The sequence below is a fragment of the Nerophis ophidion genome, linkage group LG15 (assembly GCF_033978795.1).
Source record: "Nerophis ophidion isolate RoL-2023_Sa linkage group LG15, RoL_Noph_v1.0, whole genome shotgun sequence".
Classification (NCBI taxonomy): Eukaryota; Metazoa; Chordata; class Actinopteri; order Syngnathiformes; family Syngnathidae; genus Nerophis; species Nerophis ophidion.
Window position 1 is genome coordinate 19,075,901 of NC_084625.1, and position 24,760 is coordinate 19,100,660.

At 41.0% G+C, this 24,760-nt stretch overlaps 1 protein-coding gene and 1 pseudogene across 2 annotated transcripts in view; both read left to right on the forward strand.

The window, feature by feature from the left end:
* impa2 (inositol monophosphatase 2) overlaps positions 1 to 8,246 on the forward strand; it is a 55,197-nt gene extending 46,951 nt beyond the window's left edge. For both annotated transcript variants that reach the window (XM_061921659.1, XM_061921657.1), the window contains exons 12-13: positions 7,940 to 8,059; positions 8,186 to 8,246. The gene's annotated coding sequence lies outside the window, so the exon portion shown is untranslated. The remainder of the gene's footprint in view (positions 1 to 7,939; positions 8,060 to 8,185) is intronic.
* LOC133569376 (inositol monophosphatase 1-like) overlaps positions 1 to 23,873 on the forward strand; it is a 29,964-nt pseudogene extending 6,091 nt beyond the window's left edge.
* The last annotated feature ends 887 nt before the right edge of the window (positions 23,874 to 24,760 follow it).

Below are 24,760 nucleotides of genomic sequence, written 5' to 3' on the forward strand. Positions count from 1 at the left end.
CATAGTCGGTAACAGTAGGACACGCCATGTCTACACATTCTATGCTATTGTTTCACAGTTTTCCTCATCATGCCAAGCTACACTATTGTTTAACAGTCTTACTGTATGAAATGCAGGGCTGCCAAGTTTCAGAAAATGGAAAGAGTGAGACTTTAGTGTCATGATGCGCTCGAAAAAGAATTTGACCTTTTTTTTTTAACATCACTTGGCCTGTTTTAACGTCGATTTATACTTTAAGATCGATGTTCTCACCTCCAGTGGCTCTCCTTGCACTGTGGCCACTGTTTAAATAGGGTTTTACAGTGGTTCTCAAAGTGGATTTTAAGCCGGTCTAAATTGACTGTTGCAAGGTCCGTAACTCTGACTGTGTTGGGTCCATTTGGTTCCATTTACACTGTGAGAGTTAAAGGCCTACTGAAATGAGATTTTCTTATTCAAACGGGGATAGCAGGTCCATTCTATGTGTCATACTTGATCATTTCGCGATATTGCCATATTTTTGCTGAAAGGATTTAGTAGAGAACATCCACGATAAAGTTCGCAACTTTCGGGGCTAAGAGAAAAGCCTTGCCTGTACCGGAATTCACAGACGATGACGTCACATGTTGATGGCTCCTCACATATTCACATTGATTTTAATGGGAGCCTCCAACAAAAAGTGCTATTCGGACCGAGAAAACGACAATTTCCCCATTAATTTGAGCGAGGATGAAAGATTCGTGTTTGAGGATATTGATGGCGACGGACTAGAAAAAAAAAAAAAAGTTACAAAAAAAAAACGCGATTGCATTGGGACGGATTCCGATGTTTTTAGACACATTTACTAGGATAATTCTGGGAAATCCCTTATCTTTCTATTGTTTTGCTATTGTTTTAGTGAGTTTAATAGTACCTGATAGTCGGAGGGGTTTATCCACGGGTGTCTTGACGCGCTGTCTCAGGGGAGTCGACGGCAGCTATGGACGGCCAAAGCTCAGCTGATATCCGGTAAGAAGCGAATTTTTACCACAATTTTTTCACCAAAACCTGCTGGTTGACATTCTGTCGTGTTTCATGTTCGCTTGACCGCGCTCTGATCCATAGTAAAGTTTCACCTCCAGGAATTTTAAACAAGGAATCACTGTGTGTTTGTGTGGCTAAAGGCTAAAGCTTCCCAACTCCATCTTGCTACTTTGACTTCTCCAATATTAATTGAACAAATTGCAAAAGATTCAGCAACACAGATCTCCAAAATACTGCGTAATTATGCCGTTAAAGCAGACGACTTTTAGCTGTGTGTGTGTGCAGCGCTCATATTTCCTTAAAACCCGTGACGTCTTGCCTATACGTCATCATTACACGACGGGTAGTAGTGGGTTTCAGTAGGCCTTTAAGAATGTACAAAACCAGTGAAGTTGGCACGTTGTGTTAATCGTGAATAAAAACAGAATACAATGATTTGCAAATCCCTTTCAACCTATATTCAATTGAATAGACTGTAAAGACAAGATGCTTAACCTTCGAACTGGTAAACTTTGTTATTTTTTTGGACATATTAGCTCATTTGGAATTCAATCCCAGCAACATGTTTCAAAAAAGCTGGCACAAGTGGCAAAAAAGACTGAGCATTTTGAGGAATGCTCATCAAACACTTATTTGGAACATCCCACAGGTGAACAGGCTAATTGGGAACAGGTGGGTGCCATGATTGGGTATAAAAGCAGCTTCCATGAAATGCTCAGTCAATCACAAACAAGGATCGGGCGAGGGTCACCACTTTGTGAACAAATGCGTGAGCAAATTGTCCAAAAGTTTAAGAATATTTCTCAACGAGCTATTGCAAGGAATTTTTAGATTTCACCATCTACGGTCCGTAATAGCAAAAGGTTCAAAGTATCTGGAGAAATCACCGCATGTAAGCGGCGAGGGCGAAAACCAACATTGAATGCCTGTGACCTTTGATCCCTCAGGAGGCACTGAATCAAAAACCGACAGTTTGTAAAGGATACCACATGGGCTCAGGAACGCTTCAGAACACCACTGTCCGTAACTACAGTTGGCTACATATGTGAGTGCAAGTTGAAACTCTACTATGCAAAATGAAAGCCATTTATCAACAACACCCAGAAACGCCACCGGTTTCGCTGGGCCCGAGCTCATCTAAGATGGACTGATGCAAAGTGGAAAAGTGTTCTGCGGTCTGACGAGTTCACATTTAAAACATTTTTGGGAAACTGTGGACGTCGTGTCTTTCGGACCACAGCGGAAAAGAACCATCCAGATTGTTGTTAAAAATGATTCTTGAGCGTGGCCACCGCTGCTGCTCACTGCGCTCCTCACCTCCCAGGGAGTGGAACAAGGGAATGTGTCAAATGCAGAGAGTCATTTCACGAAATGTAGTATTGTGTGACTATCTGACGGTACTTTAACTTGAACTAATTAGCCTGAAACATTCATGATTTAAATAACTGTCTTGAATCTGCTAAAAGCACATGTTCCTATAATTGACTGCCTGGTATGACATGCACCGCACCTTGATTCTCGCTGTTAAATAATACATTTTCAAAAAGCCGCAGAGACAGGAAGAAAGAGTGAAGAATCCTGCACACCTTTCACAAGACACACCCCCGACCTTGACCGACATGAGGGTAGTTGGCCTCAATTACAGCTGTGAGTCCCAGGAGGTCAGCATCCAAAACATCCGTCATTCCGGATCAATTATTCATACTGGAGTTCCCAGGAAGACAGCAAGACTGATGTATTTGTTTTACTCGTCCTATTACCTCCCTCGGCTTTATCTCTTGAACTTTTTTTTTTAGAGCGCACCGGCGCAATATCACGCTGCTTTCGGCCCCTGGCGGAACGCTCTAGAAATCCCTTCATCCTTTCATTGCTCAGAGTCCAGTGTCGCAGCCGAAGTGTGGTCATTGCTTGCGCCAACATTTAACGCAGGGGTCGGCAACCCAAAATGTTGAAAGAGCCATATTGTACCAAAACTACAAAAAACAAATCTGTCTGGAGCCGCAAAAAGTAAAAAACCTTATGTAAGTGTTATAATGAATGCAACACATTAGGTAACTCCTGGAAATGACTTGCTTAGAATGGCCAAAGGTATAGATGTGTGTGTCCAAATTAAAGAAAAGGACAGGCTGTCGTGTTGTAATGGATTTATTACAATATTTTGCTGTGGTCTGGAACAATATGAGAAATGCAGCCAATACATACACACAGATAATGTGTGATGAGACATGCAAGTATATATTTAATACACAAAAGACATAAGTAAAGGAAATTAAATTAACTCAAATATACCTACAAACGTGGCATAATGACGCAATATGTACATACCACATACTTGCCAACCCTCCCGATTTTCAGTACCCCTCCCGAAAATCTCCCGGCGCAACCATTCTCCCGATTTCCACACGGACAACAATATTGGGGTCCTGCCTTAAAGACCTTGCCTTTAGCGTCCTCTACAACCTGTTGTCACGTCCGCTTTTCCTCCAAACAAACATATAATATATGCGACTTTTTCACACAGATAAGTTAATGCAACGCATACTTGGTACACAGCCTTACAGGTCACACTGAGGGTGTTCGTATAAACAACTTTAACACTGTTACAAACATGCGCCACACTGTGAACCCACACCAAACAAGAATGACAAACACATTTCGGGAGAACAGCCGCACCGTAACACAACCTAAACACAACAGAACAAATACCCAGATACCCAGAACCCCTAGCAGCACCCACTCTTCCAGGACACTACAATATACACCCCCTGCTACCACCAAACCCCGCCCCCCCAACCCTGCCTACCTCAACCCCACCCCCTGGCCCCATCTACCGAATTCAGAGGTCTCAAGGTTGGCAAGTATGACATACCGCTAGCCTAAATAGCATGTTAGCATAGATTATTAGCACTCCAGGCAAGTCAACAACATCAACAATGTTCACCTTTGCGTCCTCTACAACCTGTCGTCACGTCCGCTTTTTCTCCAAACAAACAGCGTGCCGGCCCAATCTAATAATATTTGCGACTTTTACACACAGATAAGTGAATGCAAGGCATACTTTGTCAACAGCCATACAGGTCACACTGAGGGTGGTTGTACGAACAACTTTAACACTGTTACAAACACGCGCCACACTGTGAACCCATACCAAACAAGAATGACAAACACATTTCGGGAGAACATCCGCACTGTAACACAACCTAAACACAACAGAACAAATACCCAGATACCCAAAACCCCTAGCAGCACCCACTCTTCCAGGACACTACAATATACACCCCCTGCTACCACCAAACCCCGTCCCCCCAACCCTGCCTACCTTAACCCCACCCCCTGGCCCCATCTACCGAATTCAGAGGTCTCAAGGTTGGCAAGTATGACATACCGCTAGCCTAAATAGCATGTTAGCATAGATTATTAGCACTCCAGGCAAGTCAACAACATCAACAATGTTCACCTTTGCGTCCTCTACAACCTGTCGTCACGTCCGCTTTTCCTCCAAACAAACAGCGTGCCGGCCCAATCACATAATATATGCGACTTTTACACACAGATAAGTGAATGCAACGGATACTTGGTCAACAGCCATACAGGTCACACTGAGGGTGGCCGTACAAACAACTTTAACACTGTTACAAACATGCGCCACACTGTGAACCCACACCAAACAAAAATGACAAACAGATTTCTGGAGGACATCCGCACTGTAACACAACATAAACACAACAGAACAAATATCCAGAACCCCTAGCAGCACTAACTCTTCCAGGGCACTACAATATACACCCCCTGCTACCACCAAACCCCGCCCCCCCAACCCTGCCTACCTCAACCCCACCCCCTGGCCCCATCTACCGAATTCAGAGGTCTCAAGGTTGGCAAGTATGACATACCGCTAGCCTAAATAGCATGTTAGCATAGATTATTAGCACTCCAGGCAAGTCAACAACATCAACAATGTTCACCTTTGCGTCCTCTACAACCTGTCGTCACGTCCGCTTTTCCTCCAAACAAACAGCGTGCCGGCCCAATCACATAATATATGCGACTTTTACACACAGATAAGTGAATGCAAGGCATACTTTGTCAACAGCCATACAGGTCACACTGAGGGTGGTTGTACAAACAACTTTAACACTGTTACAAACATGCGCCACACTGTGAACCCACAACAAACAAGAATGACAAACACTTTTCGGGAGAAGATCCGCACCGTAACACAACCTAAACACAACAGAACATATATCCAGATACCCAGTACCCCTAGCAGCACTAACTCTTCCAGGACACTACAATATACACCCCCTGCTACCACCAAACCCCGCCCCCCCAACCCTACCTTGCTCAACCCAGCCCCCCGCCCCCATCTACCGAATTCAGAGGTCTCAAGGTTGGCAAGTATGACATACCACTAGCCTAAATAGCATGTTAGCATAGATTATTAGCACTCCACGCAAGTCAACAACATCAACAATGTTCACCTTTGCGTCCTCTACAACCTGTCGTCACGTCCGCTTTTCCTCCAAACAAACAGCGTGCCGGCCCAATCACATAATATATGCGACTTTTACACACAGATAAGTGAATGCAAGGCATACTTTGTCAACAGCCATACAGGTCACACTGAGGGTGGCCGTATAAACAACTTTAACACTGTTACAAACATGCGCCACGCTGTGAACCCACACCAAACAAGAATGACAAACACATTTCTGGGGGACATCCGCACTGTAACACAACATAAACACAACAGAACAAATACCCAGAAAACCCCTTGCAGCATTAAATACAATATACCACCAAACTCCGCCTCCCCAACCCTGCCTACCTCAACCCAGCCCCCCACCCCTATCTACCGAATTCAGAGGTCTCAAGGTTGGAAAGTATGACAAACCGCTAGCCTAAATAGCATGTTAGCATAGATTATTAGCACTCCACGCAAGTCAACAACATCAACAATGTTCACCTTTGCGTCCTCTACAACCTGTCGTCACGTCCGCTTTTCCTCCAAACAAACAGTGTGCCGGCCCAGTCACATAATATATGCGACTTTTACACACAGATAAGTGAATGCAACGCATACTTGGTCAACAGCCATACAGGTCACACTGAGCGTGGCCGTATAAACAACTTTAACACTGTTACAAACATACGCCACACTGTGAACCCACACCAAACAAGAATGACAAACACATTTCTGGGGGATATCCGCACCGTAACACAACATAAACACAACAGAACAAATACCCAGAAAACCCCTTGCAGCATTAAATACAATATACCACCAAACTCCGCCTCCCCAACCCTGCCTACCTCAACCCAGCCCCCCGCCCCCATCTACCGAATTCAGAGGTCTCAAGGTTGGCAAGTATGACAAACCGCTAGCCTAAATAGCATGTTAGCATAGATTATTAGCACTCCACGCAAGTCAACAACATCAACAATGTTCACCTTTGCGTCCTCTACAACCTGTCGTCACATCCGCTTTTCCTCCAAACAAACAGCGTGCCGGCCCAATCATATAATATATGCGACTTTTACACACAGATAAGTGAATGCAAGGCATACTTGGTCAACAGCCATATAGGTCACACTGAGGGTGGCTGTATAAACAACTTTAACACTGTTACAAACATGCGCCACACTGTGAACCCACACCAAACAAGAATGACAAACGGGGCGGCATAGCTCGGTTGGTAGTGTGGCCGTGCCAGCAACTTGAGAGTTGCAGGTTCGATTCCCGCTTCCGCCATTCTAGTCACTGCCGTTGTGTCCTTGGGCAAGGCACTTTACCCACCTGCTCCCAGTGCTACCCACACTGGTTTAAATGTAACTTAGATATTGGGTTTCACTATGTAAAGCGCTTTGAGTCACTAGAGAAAAGCGCTATATAAATATAATTCACTTCACTTCACTTCACAAACACATTTCTGGGGGACATCCGCACCGTAACACAACCTAAACACAACAGAACAAATACCCAGATACCCAGAATCCCTAGAAGCCAGCACTAACTCTTCCGGGACGCTACAATATACACCCCTTGCTACCACCAAACCCCGCCCCCCCAACCCTGCCTACCTCAACCCCCCCCATCTACCGAATTCAGAGGTCTCAAGGTTGGCAAGTATGACATACCGCTAGCCTAAATAGCATGTTAGCATCGATTATTAGCACTCCACGCAAGTCAACAACATCAACAATGTTCACCTTTATGCATTCACACAGCATAAAATGTTTGGTGGACAACATGAGACAAAGCAGGAGTGGCAAAAAAACGCATCGGTGAGTTCACGCACAGCCGAAATTAGTAGGCTGTGCGTGAGGCTGTCCAAATATTCTCATCAGGGAAGCATAAAGACAAACATATTAAACAGTGGGCTTTCTGACAATTAGGATGCTTTGTGTCATGTTTGTCCTCCTATAGAAAATATATTAAAACAACATATATGTTTTTCCCCCATCTTTTTCAATTTTTTGAAAAAGCGCCAAACGGCCACTTGGGCGCTGCTAAAGAGCCGCACGCGGTTTAACCAATATTAGTTTATTCGGCCTCCGCAGACTGGATGTAACATTTGACTCCCGCTGCATGGCAAAAGAAGACTTGCACATGAGGGCTGAGTCAATGCAAGGTGCAGATAGAATGGCATGTCTGAACGAGCCTTGCCTGCCTTTAATGCAAACACAAGTCTCATAATGTCGCCACTACATGCTGATACTGTATAATATGATGGGAAAAAAAATCCACAAAAATGCCACAACATATTTTGAAAATCTTCTCTTGGCGTGGTCGCGATTGCAAACGAGCCATAGCGTGCGCAGCTGTGCGATGATTCAGGAGAAAATTTTCCACTTGCTTAGGCTTACATTGATATGTGGCCAAATGCTGCATATTGTTCTGAGGTGTTGTTTTTGTTTTTTGTTTTTTGTCTCTGAGGCGGTGCCAGTACTTTTCCGACAGCCGTCTTTTGCTGAAACACCTGGAGGTTCATTTCTCAAAGCAAGAAGCGCCAGAAGTCAGAAGAGGTTTCCACCGGGTGAACCATCAATTCTCAAGGTAAAGCTGTCCTGTTATATTTCAATTTAATCTATTGAAGTGAGCTTTTATTAGTTTAGAGCCAAAGCCTATTATATGAACTGCTCAGTTAACTGATCATTCTTTTTTCTTTTTTTTTTTTTTTAGCTTGTACAGTTTGGTGCTCCTAAAAAGAGGCGTGTCTCGGGAAGCTTTCTGCTGCAGGATGTCAGTCAGTTGTACAATGCATTGTTTTGTTGAGAGATCAGGTGTCTTTATGAGCCTCACACAAATGTTTGCCTTGTTTTGCATGCAGCAGACTTTCATGCACTGAACTGGCCCGTTTTCCAATTTTGCTTTGAAGGAAAAGAAAAGCGGACGAAATGATGGCAGACCCGTGGCAGAGGGCGTACGATTTTGCCGTGGGAGTGGCGAGAAAGGCCGGGGCGGTAGGTTTTGAATTTGACGACAAAAACGCGGGAAATTGTGACAAATGGTGGCACAAGGCGGAGAAAAAAATAACCTGGCATCTCGTGTGTGTGTTTGTTCGTGCAGGAAATTAGGAAAGCCAGCGAAAGTGAAATAAGGGTGATGACCAAGAGCTCCACCGTCGACTTGGTTACCAAGACTGATGAGAGGGTGGAGAGAATTATCATCGACTCCCTCAAACAGGAATTTGGAGAGGACACCTATGCGTGAGTCTTGTTGGCATTGTTCCCTCTAAGGTGCGCGCCTGTGCAATTTTTGCACTGCTCAGGAGTCCTCTGCCCACGGCAAATCTATGCCGCACACAAAATCCAATAAAAAAAAAAAAAAAAGAAGCAATTTTCAAAGTAACTGATGACAAAAGGCCACACAACACAGACAACAGTTTCCGTTATCACTGTTCAATTATTGTAATGTCTGTCTAGAAGCTTTGAGGAGGACATGAATTCCATCGATCACTTTTATGGAGCAAAACTCTTTATAAACACATGCTTAACAATTTCTATCTAGCAAAGCAGGTCATTTTCTGCCGTACAAACTAGACCAAAAGCAACTTTGCCATCTGTTATATCAGGGGTGCCCATTACGTCGATCGCGATCGACTGGTCGATCTCGGAGGGTGTGTCAGTCGATCTCAAGCCAGGCATTAAAAAATAGACATAAAAATGAGCAATCATCAATCATACCAAGACTTCACTTTCGTCAGTTGTTTGACATTCTCGGCACCCGAGGATCTTGTGAGATGACGCTGGCTGCGGCGAGCTCATATTTAAGAAAAAAATCACTAACAGCGCGGACGCAGAGAAACACATTTTATTTCTAGAGACTCCGTACCTACTGTCAAAACTCTAAAGACCGACTGCACAGTTCCTGTCTTCACCATAAAAGACCTGTTTCATCCTGCCTGTGCTAACAAAATAAGAGTCTCAGAAAGCTAGCGTGCACAAGCTAGCAAGCTGCGGAGTTTGATGCAATGTATTTCTCCCCCGCCCTCAGCGACCGCTTTCTCACTTGCTTGCACCCGCACAGTCACTGACGTCACTCACCTGCTGCCACACATTAAAGGCTACACACATATGCTACTCTCATAACAAAGTGTTTAAAAACGAGTATGCAAGTTGGACAAATGAGATGCCAAATCCAACCACTTTCATGTGGTATTTGACAGAAAGGAGGACTTTTTTTTTCCTCCATTTGAAAATGCGGACGTTATCTGCACCACTGTCTAATTCCAATCAATGCAAGTCATCAGAATCAAATACACCAACTTATATTCTTGTCTTCATGAAAGAAAGGAATCTATGTGTGTTAAACATGCTTGTATTATCATTAAACACCATTAACTTGTTAACAAAAATGTCTCTTTCATAAATAAATAAATATAAATTATAAATAGGAATGAGGTAGATCTCCTCGACTTGGTCAATTGAAAAGTAGCTCGCCTGCAGAAAAAGTGTGAGCGCCCCTGTGTTATATCAACAGCAGCCGCGATCCTTTTTTCTCACTTGTGCCAACACATGCACATATGGCACTGAGCCAGTGATGCGTTTACAGCCACACAAAAAGTCGGACATTTCCCACACCGCACATTATGTGTCATTCCAGGTCGTTGCACTATGAGTTAACAATCAAATATGTGCTCATTCTACTGTCATTTATTAAGAGCCTTAATTTATGAATATTAATCATGAAATGCTGTTATTTTATTAAAGAAATACTAATAAAACGAAATACATTTTACAAACGGAAAGTTACTGCAATGTTCAAACGATCCAGTGCTTACATTTCATTGTGCAAGATGTGAATGTTTTAATGGGAACTAAATGCGATATCTGAGAGGGGGACACATTATTTCCAATGCAGGAAAACAATATTTGTTGTTCTTGTCATTGCAACTGGGCCAAAACACTTACATTAGAAAATGATCACATGGAAGTGACTGCTGTCATTTGATTAGAATAACAAGAAATGTAAGTCGTTATTTAGTTAGGTTTGGGACAGGTGTGCCACAGGTGTGGCCTCAATGTGCACGTCTGATGTTGTTTACACTGAATGCTCAAGGAGTTTTTGCCTTTGCTCACACACATGACAAAATAGAGGGAACATTGTTTGTTGGTCCTATATTTATGTAGCGCTTTTCTCTAGTGACTCAAAGCGCTTGACATAGTGAAACCCAATATCTAAGTTACATTTGCACCAGCGTGGGTGGCACTGGGAGCCGGTGGGTAAAGTGGTTTGCCCAAGGACACAACAGATGGGACGAGGATGGCGGCACCTGGGACCCTCAAGTTTGCTGGCGCGGGCCGCTCTATCGACTGAGCCACACCACCGCCAAGTTAGGAAATGCCTGATCCTGACTGGACATGTCCGATAATGGCTTTTTTGCCCATATCCGATATTCCGATATTGTCCAACTCTTAATTACCGATTCCGATATCAACCGATACCGATATATTCGGTCGTGGAATTAACACATTATCATGCTTAATTTTGTTGTGATGCCCCGCTGGATGCATTAAAAAATGTAACGAGGTTTTCCAAAATAAATCATCTCAAGTTATGGAAAAAAATGCCAAAATGGCACTGCCATATTTATTATTGAAGTCACAAAGTGCATTATTTTTTTTTTAAATGCTTCAAAACAGCAGCTTGGAATTTGGGACATGCTCTCCCTGAGAAAGCATGAGGAGGTTGAGGCGGGCGGGGTCGAGGTCGGGGAGGGGTAGCGGGAGGTGTATGTTGTAGCTTCCCGGAAGAGTTAGTGCTTCAAGGGTTTCTGGGTATTTGTTCTGTTGTGTTTATGTTGTGTTACGGCGCGGATGTTCTCCCGAAATGTGTTTGTCATTCTTGTTTGGTGTGGGTTCACAGTGTGGCGCATATTTGTAGCAGTGTTCAAGTTGTTTATACGGCCACTCTCAGTGTGACCTGTATGGCTGTTGACCAAGTACGCTTGCATTCACTTGTGTGTGTGAAAAGCCGTAGATATAATGTGTTTGGGTCGGCATGCAAAGGCATGTGCCTTTAAGGTTTATTGGCGCTCTGTACTTCTCCCTACGTCCGTGTACCACTCCATACAGCGGCGTTTTAAAAAGTCATACATTTTACTTTTTGAAACCGATACCGATAATTTCCAATATTACATATTAAAGCATTTATCTGCCGATAATCCTGACCACTTTTATGCTTTTGCTATACTATGGAGATTTGCTTTTTATGAATGCACTTATTAGAAAAAACTGGATACTGTATATCACTCACGTTTACGTTTACCGTACGTTTTATTTCTGGTTGTAGCAAACTTGTCCACCCACCAATGCACTTTGTGTGCTGCGGCAAACATTCCATCTTTGTCATTCCACAGATTTTCTTGATGGATTTTTCTTTTTATATATAAAGTTAAAGTTAAAGTACCACTGAACAAATCACTTTTTGTTATTGTTTCCCCTTATTTATGTTCTTCAATGTGGAGAAACTCCAGTCGCTACAGTCTAAGGCAGGCCTGGTTAATTATTTTTTACTCGGGGGGCCACGTTTCGAGAAAAAAAATGTGTTTGTGAGCCGGTATATCTACTTTTAGGAACACTAATACAAAACCTCGCAATAATGTCTGATTGAATGCTAAAAACGTTATTACAGACCGCCTTAAACGCAATGGAATTTTACATTTGTCTATAAACGATAAAACACTGAATATTGACAAAATATGAATGTCACGCCCGCTTTCGATCGACATATTTTACAATCAAGTGAAACGCAACAAAACTGCAATAAACAGTGAAATATGAACGCGAAGGGTACAAAATAAACCCACCTACAATCTGATATATCTGATATTTGCTGAATTCCCCCCAGGGATCAATAAAATACTTTCTATTCTATTCTATTCTATTCTATATATCACTAAGTTTTAGAACTTTGTTGTGAAAATCTCCTTCCGCATCTGTGGAAACGCTTCCCACCCACACTGCTTGGTGCCTCGTCTGAGCTGCTGTGACGTAGATGACCATAGTAACTAATTAGATTACCATAGTAACTAATTAGATTACCATAGTAACTAATAAGATGACCATAGTAACTAATTAAAATACCATAGTAATTGGTATATCATCCATAAGCGCGGATTCCAACCATCGAAATGCTTTGTATAGTTGAAGATTTACGGTCATTAGAAAACATGACTGCACGTCATAATGGTAGCTACACTTTCCATCGTAAAGATCTAAAAAAAAATGATTTGGGAATGTCTGGCGGACCAGATTGAAAAGCTCAACAGGCCGCATGTGGCCCCCGGGCCTTTAGCTCGTGAGTTCAAATCCCGGCCGAGTCATACCAAAGACTATAAAAATGGGACCCATTACCTCCCTGCTTGGCACTCAGCATTAAGGGTTGGATTTGGGGGTTAAATCACCATAAATGATTCCCGGGCGCGGCACCGCTGCTGCCCACTGCTCCCCTCACATCCCAGGGGGTGATCAAGTGGTTTGTGCAGCCCTTTGAGACACTAGTGATTTAAGGCTATATAAGTAAACATTGATTCATTGATTGATCAAGGGTGATGGGTCAAATGCAGAGAATAATTTTGCCACATCTGGTATGTGTGTGACAATCAGTGGTACTTTAACTTTAATTTGCCCAGGTCTGGTCTAAGGTCACGGGACATCCTTGGCGTGTTGGTTCCTAGAGCTAGCACAAGTGTCGGTAAAAAAGCCTTCAGGTTTGCTGCTCCATGGTCATGTAATTCATGGACCGAATTACAGAACTCATCACTTTGGGAGAAGTTTGAGGCCATTGTAAAGGATTGAGAAGCTGTTTCTATTGGGTACTGTACTTGTTTTTAAAAAGGGACAATCGGTGGAAAATGGATGGATGGATGGAACTATACTGTGTGACTTCTCCTGTTTCTGTTGCTCTATGTGTTTATGAAACCTGTTTCTGCTGCCCTCTGGGCCAGGTACATCTTGCAAAAGATATTTCCATGTCAAGGAGTATTTATCTAGTCAAATAAAGGGAAACAAACTAACCGACTTGTGTTTTTTTGTGTCTCTTTTGCAGTTTTATAGGAGAGGAGTCGGTGGCAAAGGGCAAACCGTGCATTCTAACCGACAAACCTACATGGATCATTGACCCTGTGGATGGAACCACCAACTTTGTCCATGGGTAAGACACCGCTGTGTAGCACAGCAAAAAGTCGCAGAACAGTACCACCCGGTCAGTCGGATCAGTTTCATTCATGTTGAATTATAAAGTTGTATCAAGTATCCTTGTGTAGCAGTGAAAAAGTATATTAATTTTATGTAAATCAAAATACAAAATGGGAAACAAAAATATTTTTGTACCATGCTGTTGCAGATCCACAGTGATAGAAACGTTAGAAAACATTAGAAACCAAACGTACTTGGGACCAGAGGTGGGTAGTAACGCGCTACATTTACTCCGTTACATTTACTTGAGTAACTTTTGGGATAAATTGTACTTTTACGAGTAGTTTTTATGCAACATACTTTTACTTTTACTTGATTATATTTATAGAGAAGAAACGCTAGTTTTACTCCGTTCCATTTATCTACATTCAGCTCGCTACTTGCTACTTTTTTTTATCGATCTATTAATGTTTGTTTTGGTTAATGACAGCGCTTCAAAGTAGGAACTACGCATGCCTGCGTTTCACCAATCACATGCAGTCACTGGTGACGTTGGACCAATCAAACATAGCCAGGCGGTCACATGACCCGATTTATACAAATTGAAAAACGTATTGGGGTGTTACCATTTAGTGGTCAATTGTGCAGAATATGTACTGTACTGTGCAATCTAATAATAAAAGTTTCAATCAATCAATCAATCAAAAGTGTAAAGGAAAAAAGGCAGTTTTTATTTCAACCGTACTTCCCGTCATAAGCCTAAAGACTGATCGCACAGTTCCTGTCTTCACAATAAAAGTGCCGCTCCATCGCTCCTGCGCTAACAAAATAAGAGTCTCCGAAAGCCAGCACTAACAAGTTAGCAAGCTACGGAGTTTGCCGCCAATGTACTTCTTGTAAAGTGTTTAAAAACGAATATGGAAGCTGGACAGATAAGATGCCAAAAACTAACTACTTTCATGTGGTATTAGACAGAAAATAGGAACTTTTTTCTCCTCCATTTGAAAATGTGGACGTCTGAGTCCAATCATTGCAAGTCATCAGAATCAGGTAATACACCAATTTATATTCTTGTCTTCATGAAAGATATGAATCTATAAGTTAAACATGCTTGTATTTTCATTAAAACACCTTCAACATGTGAACAAAAACGGCAAAATAAATAAATATAAATGATATACTGTATATATAAATGTATGTATATATATATATATATATATATGATTTGTGTGTGTATGTATGATGTGTGTGTGTATAAATGATGTGTGTGTGTATGTATATATGAGGTAGATCACCTCGACTTGGTCATTTACTATGTAATTGATAAACGTTGAAAAACTTATTGGGGTGTTACCATTTAGTGGTCAATTGTACGGAATATGTACTGTACTGTGCAATCTACTAATACAAGTTTTAATCAATCAATCAAATCAATGAATGCCTACTGAGGCTATGGTGCTGTTAAGTTATTGTGGCTCAATGTGCCATTTTTTTCATTTTATTTTAATGTACTATTATTTAATATATAATATTGTTTTAGTTGCTTAAGAGATATTCCTGGCTCTGAATTTGCTCATTGCTATTTTTATGTTTTTGTGCATTATTTGTTGCCGTAATCATTAAACAAACAGGTTACTCATCAGTTACTCAGTACTTGAGTAGTTTTTTCACAACATACTTTTTACTTTTACTCAAGTGAATATTTGGGTGACTACTACTTACTTTTACTTGAGTAATAAATCTCGAAAGTAACAGTACTCTTACTTGAGTACAATTTCTGGCTACTCTACCCACCTCTGCTTGGGACACACACACTGTTCTACATCACTTCCTAATTAGGGCTGTCAAATGATTAAAATATTTAATCACATTATTGCAGTTTGTTCATAGTTAACTCAAAATTAATTGTGATCAATCACAGAGAGATATCATTTTTCCTTATTATGTTCAATGTTCAAATTTTTATTACCATGACTGGACAATTAGTCTGCGTCGAAATATTTTTTTTTATTTTAATGATGCTGTTATTAAACCGCTCAAAACATAATGAACATAAATACGCTTCAATAAAAATAATTACCTGCAGTATGTTGGTGTCTTGCCAGATGTTGTATTTTGTAGGAATACTGCATTTGTGTTCCTGCTGTTGAAACACTTGCATTCAGAGGAGAGGAGATACCATCATGGTTGGTTTGGAGAAGATGTTTGGTCATGTGATTTGTGATTTTCTACCTGAATGAATGCTTCCAATATTCTTTACAATTAATTTTGTACAAGTTTATGGAATTCATATCACCGCATGAAAATGTTTTAAACTTCTCTCTTCATTTTTACGATGTAATATTCAGCCTGCTAAACATTCTGTAATTGTGGACTACCAATCACAACAAGTTACAAAAGGATATACCGTATTTTTCGGACTATAAGTCGCAGTTTTTTTCATAGTGCGACTTATACTCAGGAGCGACTTATGTGTGAAATTATTAACACATTACCGTAAAATATCAAATATTATTCAGCTCATTCACGTAAGAGACTAGACGTATAAGATTTCATAGGACTTATCGATTAGGAGTGACAGATTGTTTGGTAAACGTATAGCATGTTCTATATGTTATAGTTATTTGAATGACTCTTACCATAATATGTTACGTTAACATACCAGGCACCTTCTCAGTTGGTTATTTATGCCTCATATAACGTACACTTATTCAGCCTGTTGTTCACTATTCTTTATTTATTTTAATTGCCTTTCAAATGGTGTTGGGTTTTATCAAATACATTTCCCCAAAAAATGCGACTTATACTCCAATGCGATTAATATATGTTTTTTCCTTCTTTATTATGCATTTTCGGCAGGTGCGACTTATACTCCGAACAATACGGTACTGTACTTTATTTCAATCTGCCAGAAAATATTTATTTCGGTAGAAATATCCATTACATTAGATAACATGAATGTAAATTGAGACAATTTTTTATTTTGTAATGGTAGTTAGACTGGATTTGACGCAGATCTTTATTGTACAGCCGAAAGTGTGTGATATGTAAGAAAATAAGTGTTTTAACATGTTTTGATGATGTGAAAGTCTCCTCAAAAAGTGACTCTGGGTTTTCTCTTACTTTCTTTTCTGCTGAGCTTTTATGCCATCTTACTAAAGCACTTAGTGTACAATCTTTGTTATGTTTTCAATGCACTCGGGCGCACGTTCGCTCCAATGATCACGTCTCACGGCCATCAAATAAAAAATGGTCTTGTCTTGTCGGGATAACAAGTTGCCATGGCTTTAGATCTGAGATTATGCATAATCTATTCTTTGTGCATTTCTGCTCGCTGTTTTCCCGCTTGTGGCTCAACAGTAACTCAACGCCATTACATTTCCCACACTACAGAATGGGAAGGAGTCAGGGCGCATGTTCATTAATTGGACTTTAAAAAAAATAGCGCCGTTAAAGGAATTTATACTTAACACGTTATTGCGTTATTACTTAACACGTTATTGCGTTAACTTTGACAGCCCTATTAAAAATACAACATTGTTTTACTGCAACTTTCCCGACCAGAATGACACCGAAGTACATCGTATACCTCAACAATTTAAGCAGCCAAATTACTTTAAAGGGTAACTGCACTTTTTTCATCATTCACAATCAATCAATCAATCAATCAATCAATCAATCAATCAATCAATCAAAGATGACTTGTATAGCCCTAAATCAAAGATGTCTCAAAGGGCGGACTTATGAGAGATAAGAAAAACGATTTTGGTTTGTTTTGTATTCTAATTTGTCATAACCGGCTCGTTCTCGGTAGCTAGCAATACAACAAATGGGAGCAATCCGTTTAGCCTCTGAATCACTTTAAAACTGCGTTCCAATACCACCAGCAATACTTCAATTATGTTGCGTGGCTTGTATAATAACAAAGATGTATTGACATTTTTATTGTAAGAGCGATCACAGCGGAACTCTTTTTATAGTAACACATCACCTTGCTATGGCATTAGCCGTAAGCTAGCTATAGCTTCCACGTCAGCCGCTGATTGGCTTTTGAGTTTGTAATGCACAACACAATGCGATTGGACACACATTTGTACTGGCTGAAAAACATGAACGATCATATTACAGTATTTGTAAAGTATTAGGCCACATTTCAAATTTTTTTTGTACAATGCCAGCTGGACAGTGCATGTACTGTAATTGTAATAACAACCATGATCAATATTATAGTGACTCAATCGATAGGGCGTTTTTTCTCCAACGTTTGAGTCTTTATTTGTACTCGCTTCTATAACCAGCAGTTCATCCTCTGTATATTCAGCTTCAAAAAGATAAGGTTGTGAATCCTCATTTGTCATAAAAAAGTAATTTCCGTTGTCTGTTACCAAGTCTGCCATGATTAGACCACACTCGCGTTTGTTTACAGAAGTCTCCCGTCCAAAGGCAAAACCTAGTAACTCACTTCTAGCTGATTTTGAGAAAACAAAGGAAAACCAATCTATCTTGATGCTGTCTTACAAAGATCTACAAAGTCATCAAACGTATAGATGTTTTCTTGAGCTTTCATTTTCTTGCCGATTGAGCCATGGATTGAATCTGCTCTAATGAGTGTGTGCCCTTTCTCCAGATATTTTATCACAATCTCGGGTGGGCCCCATTCTGCATTTGCACATTGGGCAAGAGCCGTGTACAGCGTCCAGTTTTTATTTTGACCTCCACAGTTATCTGCCCAAAAGAGTATGCAAGGGGAAGAATGAAGAACAATACATTTAATGAAGGTGCTTGCAACGTCCTGGGCCAATCTTCCAAATATCCCCTCGTGCCATAATATCACATAATCACGTTGACCGTTGGCCCCCATTCGTGCAAATGTCTCATTAAAGACAATAAGGCGACTGACAAAGAAGCTCCGATTGGTCCCTTGAGATACTAGGTTTTTCTGTTGTATCTACGCGGTTATGCGGTAGTTGCTAGGTCCTGCCATGCACGTAACAGCTTACTTACGGAACAAATTACAATATCGCATACACTAACGTAAAGCATATCACCTAGGAACTCCAAAATTATTATCAGATCAGTTTTGACCAAACTTGAGTTACTGGGTTTTGCCTTTGGACGGGGAGAAGTAGGAACACACATTTGTTCCGCAAAGTCAGAAGTGCTCTGCTATGAAAACAGAAATAAATCCGCTAAGGAAATAGGTTCCGGTATGGCTTAAAATGACCAAAGTGCGGTAAATATTGTACATATTACATATTGTTATGAATGTATCTGTCATTACATTGAATATATACTTGCAGCGTGTATATACAACGTTGATGGAGGGTTTTGAAGTTGTTTCAGAGGGCTTTGAAGGCTACGACGGTGACTCCTGTTAGCCGCATCTTGCAAGCATTTTTTTTTAGCATCTTTAGAATCCTAAAAAAAAAGATGTGTGTTCTTCTTGCTCATAATGATTGTGATCAATGGGCAAAATTCCCCAAAAGTGGAGTTCCTCTTTAAAGATTCCTTTTCGCCTTCTCACGTTCACAGGTTTCCATTTGTGGCCGTGTCCATCGCCTTTGCAGTCAAAAAGAGGTATGCACTCATTTAGTCTGCAGATCTGTTAGTCACCTTGTTGGAGAAAGTAACAACAAATGTTTGCAGTTGGAGTTGGCGTGGTCTATAGCTGCTTTGAAGACAAGATGTACAAAGCAGGAAAGGGAAAGGAGCTTTCTGCGACGACGAGCGCATACAGGTGTCGGACGTGACAGGTAACCCGTGGAATTGTGTTTTGCCGTGTTTGTACTGGCACCGCAAACTTTATACTAACCCTCGTGGCATGCTGTCACTGCAGATATTCATAAATCCATCATCGTTTGTGAACACGGGACAGACAGAAACGTCGACACGGTCAACAAAATCTTCTCCACCATGCAGAGGATTCTCCGCATCCCAGTGCACGGGTTTGTGCTTCTTTCTTGAAATGTCAAAATTTGCTGCTCCCTAATATCAAGACCGTATAACTGCGGACAAAATTGTAGCTGAGTTTGGCTCCAGCACCCCTTGCGACTCTAAAAGGGATAAGCGGTAGAAAATGGATGGAAAAAGAAAACAGAGTTCATACGGGTGCTTAAAAACCTTGATAATGCTTGGATTTTAATGTTGTGTTTTCAAGGTTTGAAACGTGCTTGAATTTTGGGTGAAGTGCTTGTAAATGCTTGGAAATGTTCATCATATTTCTCAGCAGTCTGACTCAAAAGTTAATTATAAAATGGAAAAAAAGAAGTTTCCTTAAAAATGAAAGCTACACATTTCATCTGTTGCTTTGCACGAGCCCTTACATTAAGTTGTTGTATATACGGCTCTGTGTCGCCCCCAAGAGGACAGTGGTGCATCGGTCCATCATGCCGGGACCTTGTCGTTATTATGAACATGATGTATGCATGAATTATGATACAAACAAACAAGTAAACGAAAATAATTCATGTTATTTCTTGTAAGGAATGAGGCCTATATGAATTATGACACAAACAAACAAGTAAACAATAATAATGTTATTCCTTGTAAGGAATTATGATTACATGAATTATGATACAAACAAGTAAACAATAATAATTATTGGTATTTTTTGTAAGGAATGATGTTTACATGAATTATGATACAAAAACAAGTAAACAATAATGTTATTTCTTCTAAGGAATGATGCCTATATGAATTATGATACAAACAAACAAGTAAACAATAATAATTCATGTTATTTCTCGTAAGGAATGATGTCTACATGAATTATGACAGAAACAAACAAGTAAACAATAACAATTAATGTTATTTATTTCAAGGAATGATGTCTACATGAATTATGACCGAAACAAAGAAGTAAACAATAATCATTAATGTCATGTATTGCAAGGAATGATGTCTACGGGAATCATGATACAAACAAACATGTAAATGATAATGTTATTTCTTGTAAGGAATGATGTTTACATGATTTTTGATACAAACAAGTAAACAATATGTTATTTCTTGTAAGGAATGATGTTTACATGATTTTTGATACAAACAAGTAAACAATAATGTTATTTCTTGTAAGGAATGATGCCTACATAAATTAGGATACAACCAAACAAGTAACAATAATGTTATTTCTTGTAAGGAATGTTGCCTACATGAATTATGCTACAAACAAACAGGTAAACAATAATGTTAATTGTAAGGAATGACGCCTACATGAATTCTGATACAAAAAAACAAGTAAACAATAATAATTATAGTTATTCCTTGTATGGAATGATGCCTACGTGAATTATGATACAAACAAACAAGTAAACAATAATAATTAATGTTATTCCTTGTAAGGAATGATGCCTACATGAATTATGATACAAACAAACAAGTAAACAATAATGTTAATTCTTGTAAGGAATGATGCCTACATGAATTATGATACAAACAAACAAGTAAACTATAATAATTAATGTTATTCCTTGTAACGAATGATGCCTACATGAATTATGATACAACAAACAAGTGATCTTGAAAGTCCTTAAAAAGGTGCTTGAACCTGGCCATGGAAACAGTGTACGAGCCTCAGAACAGGGGTCGGGAACCTTTTTGGCTGAGAGAGCCAAAAAGCCAAATATTTTAAAATATATTTCCATAAGAGCCATATAATATTTTTTTTTACACTGAACACGTGCATTTTTAAGTAAGACCAACATTTCTAGAGTATAATAGGTCTGCTATTCTTTGTAATAACAATGTTATTCTGAACTAACTGTGAGGGACGTGGCCTGTGGGCCTGCAGCGACATGTGCGTAGATGGCCCACCTGGGCCTTGTTATCTAATCACCTGTCGCTCTGTTATAAGCAGCAGCCAGGAGGAGAGACTGGGTTGGGGCTGGAAATACTGTACTATTGCTGGAAAGCAACTGAGAGACTTATTGAAAATAAAACAATATTGTAACCCTGAAACAGGCTCTCATGTCGGTGCTTGGTGGTCTGAAGAACCCCAGGAGGGCAAGCCCCACACTAACCAATTATAAATAAATAACTTCTTACTTGAACAGGTGCGATAGAAAACGGATGGATGGATTAAAAATGCATGAGAATATTTTATATTTTGAACATTAATTTTAACACTGTGATTACAAGTGGGATTATTCATTACTTATCGTGTTGAGCAAAGTCAGCTCAGATTTATCCGAGAGCCAGATGCAGTCATCAAAAGAGCCACATCTGGCTCTAGAGCCATAGGTTCCCTACCCCTGCCTTAGAAAAACAAGCTATTCATTTCAGTTGAAAATCAATGTTAACTTCTTGTGTAGCATTTCATTCTTGTTTTTTTCCCACTCGCCTTAAAATCAATCTATCAATCAATGTTTATTTATATAGCCCCAAATCACAAATGTCTCAAAGGACTGCACAAATCATTACGACTACAACATCCTCGGAAGAACCCACAAAAGGGCAAGGAAAACTCACACCCAGTGGGCAGGGAGAATTCACATCCAGTGGGACGCCAGTGACAATGCTGACTATGAGAACCTTGGAGAGGACCTCAGATGTGGGCAACCCCCCCCCTCTAGGGGACCGAAAGCAATGGATGTCGAGCGGTCTAACATGATACTGTGAAAGTTCAATCCATAGTGCTCCAAGACAGCAGTGAGAGTCCCGTCCACAGGAAACCATCTCAAGGCGATCAGCAGCGTAGAGATGTCCCCAACCGATACAGGCGAGCGGTCCTCTGGGTCCCGACGAGCGGTCCATCCTGGGTCTCGACTCTGGACAGTCAGTACTTCATCCATGGTCATCGGACCGGACCCCCTCCACAAGGGAGGGGGGGACATAGGAGAAAGAAAAGAAGCGGCAGATCAACTGGTCTAAAAAGGAGGTCTATTTAAAGGCTAGAGTATACAGATGAGTTTTAAGATGAGACTTAAATGCTTCTACTGAGGTAGCATCTCGAACTGTTACCGGGAGGGCATTCCAGAGTACTGGAGGCCGAACGGAAAACGCTCTATAGCCGCAGACTTTTTTTGAGCTCTAGGAATCACTAATAAGCCGGAGTCTTTTGAACGCAGATTTCTTGCCGGGACATACGGTACAATACAATCGGCAAGATAGGCTGGAGCTAGACCGTGTAGTATTTTATACGTAAGTAGTAAAACCTTAAGTACATCTTAAGTGCACAGGAAGCCAGTGCAGGTGAGCCAGTACAGGCGTAATATGATCAAACTTTCTTGTTCTTGTCAAAAGTCTAGCAGCCGCATTTTGTACCAACTGTAATCTTTTAATGCTAGACATGGGGAGACCCGAAAATAATACGTTACAGTAATCGAGACGAGACGTAACAAACGCATGGATAATGATCTCGGCGTCTTTAGTGGACAAAATGGAGCGAATTTTAGCGATATTACGGAGATGAAAGAAGGCCGTTTTAGTAACGCTTTTAATGTGTGACTCAAAGGAGAGAGTTGGGTCGAAGATAATACCCAGATTTTTTACAGAGTCACCTTGTTTTATTATTTGGTTGTCAAATGTTAAAGTTGTATTATTGAATAGAGGTCGGTGTCTAGCAGCACCGATAATCAGCATTTCCGTTTTTTTGGCATTAAGTTGCAAAACATCAAAGCTCTTTCTTTTACCCGCTCTGTTCTTATTATCCCTCGCTTTTTTTCTGCGGCTAGTTTGTACCATTTGCCCTTATTCACGCAGGCTCCGTGGGTCGGGGACTGCCGCCACCAACATGTGCCTGGTGGCGTCCGGGGCGGCGGAGGCCTTCTCTGAGATCGGGATCCACTGCTGGGACATCGCGGCGGGGGCGGTTATAGTGACAGAAGCGGGAGGAGTGCTGCTGGATGTCGACGGTACGTACGCTTTCAAATGTGATCAAAGGGCCACGCTGCAACGCGGGAGAGCGTTGAGGTTCCTCGCCAATAGATGAAAGCGGGGTGTATTCTTTTGAAAACTTTGCACATGAAACCCATCCTAATAAAAAATCTTTGTGTGGAAAATTTAGGGGGGCCATTCGATTTGATGTCACGGAGGATGTTGTCCGCAAACAACGACGTTATCGCCAAGCGGATCCTTAAGGAAATTGTAATATTCCCCGTGGAGAGGGACGATGCGGTGGTGAGCATGAAATGAGAGGATCTTTGCACCCTGTTTTTAGTAACATTGGATGATATGTCATTGTTTTCTGTACTCTACGCGAATAAAATGACCTCCTTTAGGAGCACCAGTTTTCTTGGTGTATGTTTATTCATGACTAAACTGCAGCAACATTACAATGCACCGTGAAACACGGGTTAGTGCATGTGCCTGACAATATGAAGTTCCTGGGTTCGATCCCCCGTGACTGCGTGGGTTCCCTCCGGGTGGTCCGGCTTCCTCCCACCTCCAAAGACATGCACCTGGGGATAGGTTGATTGGCCCTGGTGTGTGAGTGTGAATGTTTTCTGTGTTGTCCCTGCGAAGAGGTGGCAACTTGTCCAGGGTAGTGTTTTTCAACCACTGTGCCGTGCCGTGAGATATTGTCTGGTGTGTTGTGGGAAATTGTGCAACTTCACCTAATTGGCCATAAAAGTATTTTTTGCAAATCAATAATTATAACATGCAAATATTGTGCCGTTGCTTAGTTTCTGTGCTGTGTAGAACTCGGCAGGGTAACAACGTAATACTCCATGTCAGTTGGTGGCAGCAGGCAAAAGTCCGAATGTGTCTGGTGACACGAGTAAGGTTTATTGTGATCCCAATATGCAGACCACAAAACCAAAAATTAACAAAAGGGAAAGGAAAAGGCAATGGTTATGCAAAACAAAAGTAAAACTGATCTGGCTACAAAGTAAACAGAAACAAAATGCTGGACGACAGCAAAAACTTACGGCGTCCAGAAAGTACATCCATTCAGAACATGACAATCAACAATGTCCGCACAAAGAAGTACAGCAACAACTTAAATAGTCTTGCTTGCTAACACAAAGCAGGTGCGGGGAATTGCGCTCAGAGGAAGACATGAAATTGCTACAGGAAAACAACAACAAAACAGGGAGGGCCACCAAAATAACTAGACAAAAACTATCAGTAGGTTGTGAGTTCAAACCCCAGCCGAGTCATACCAAAGACTATAAAA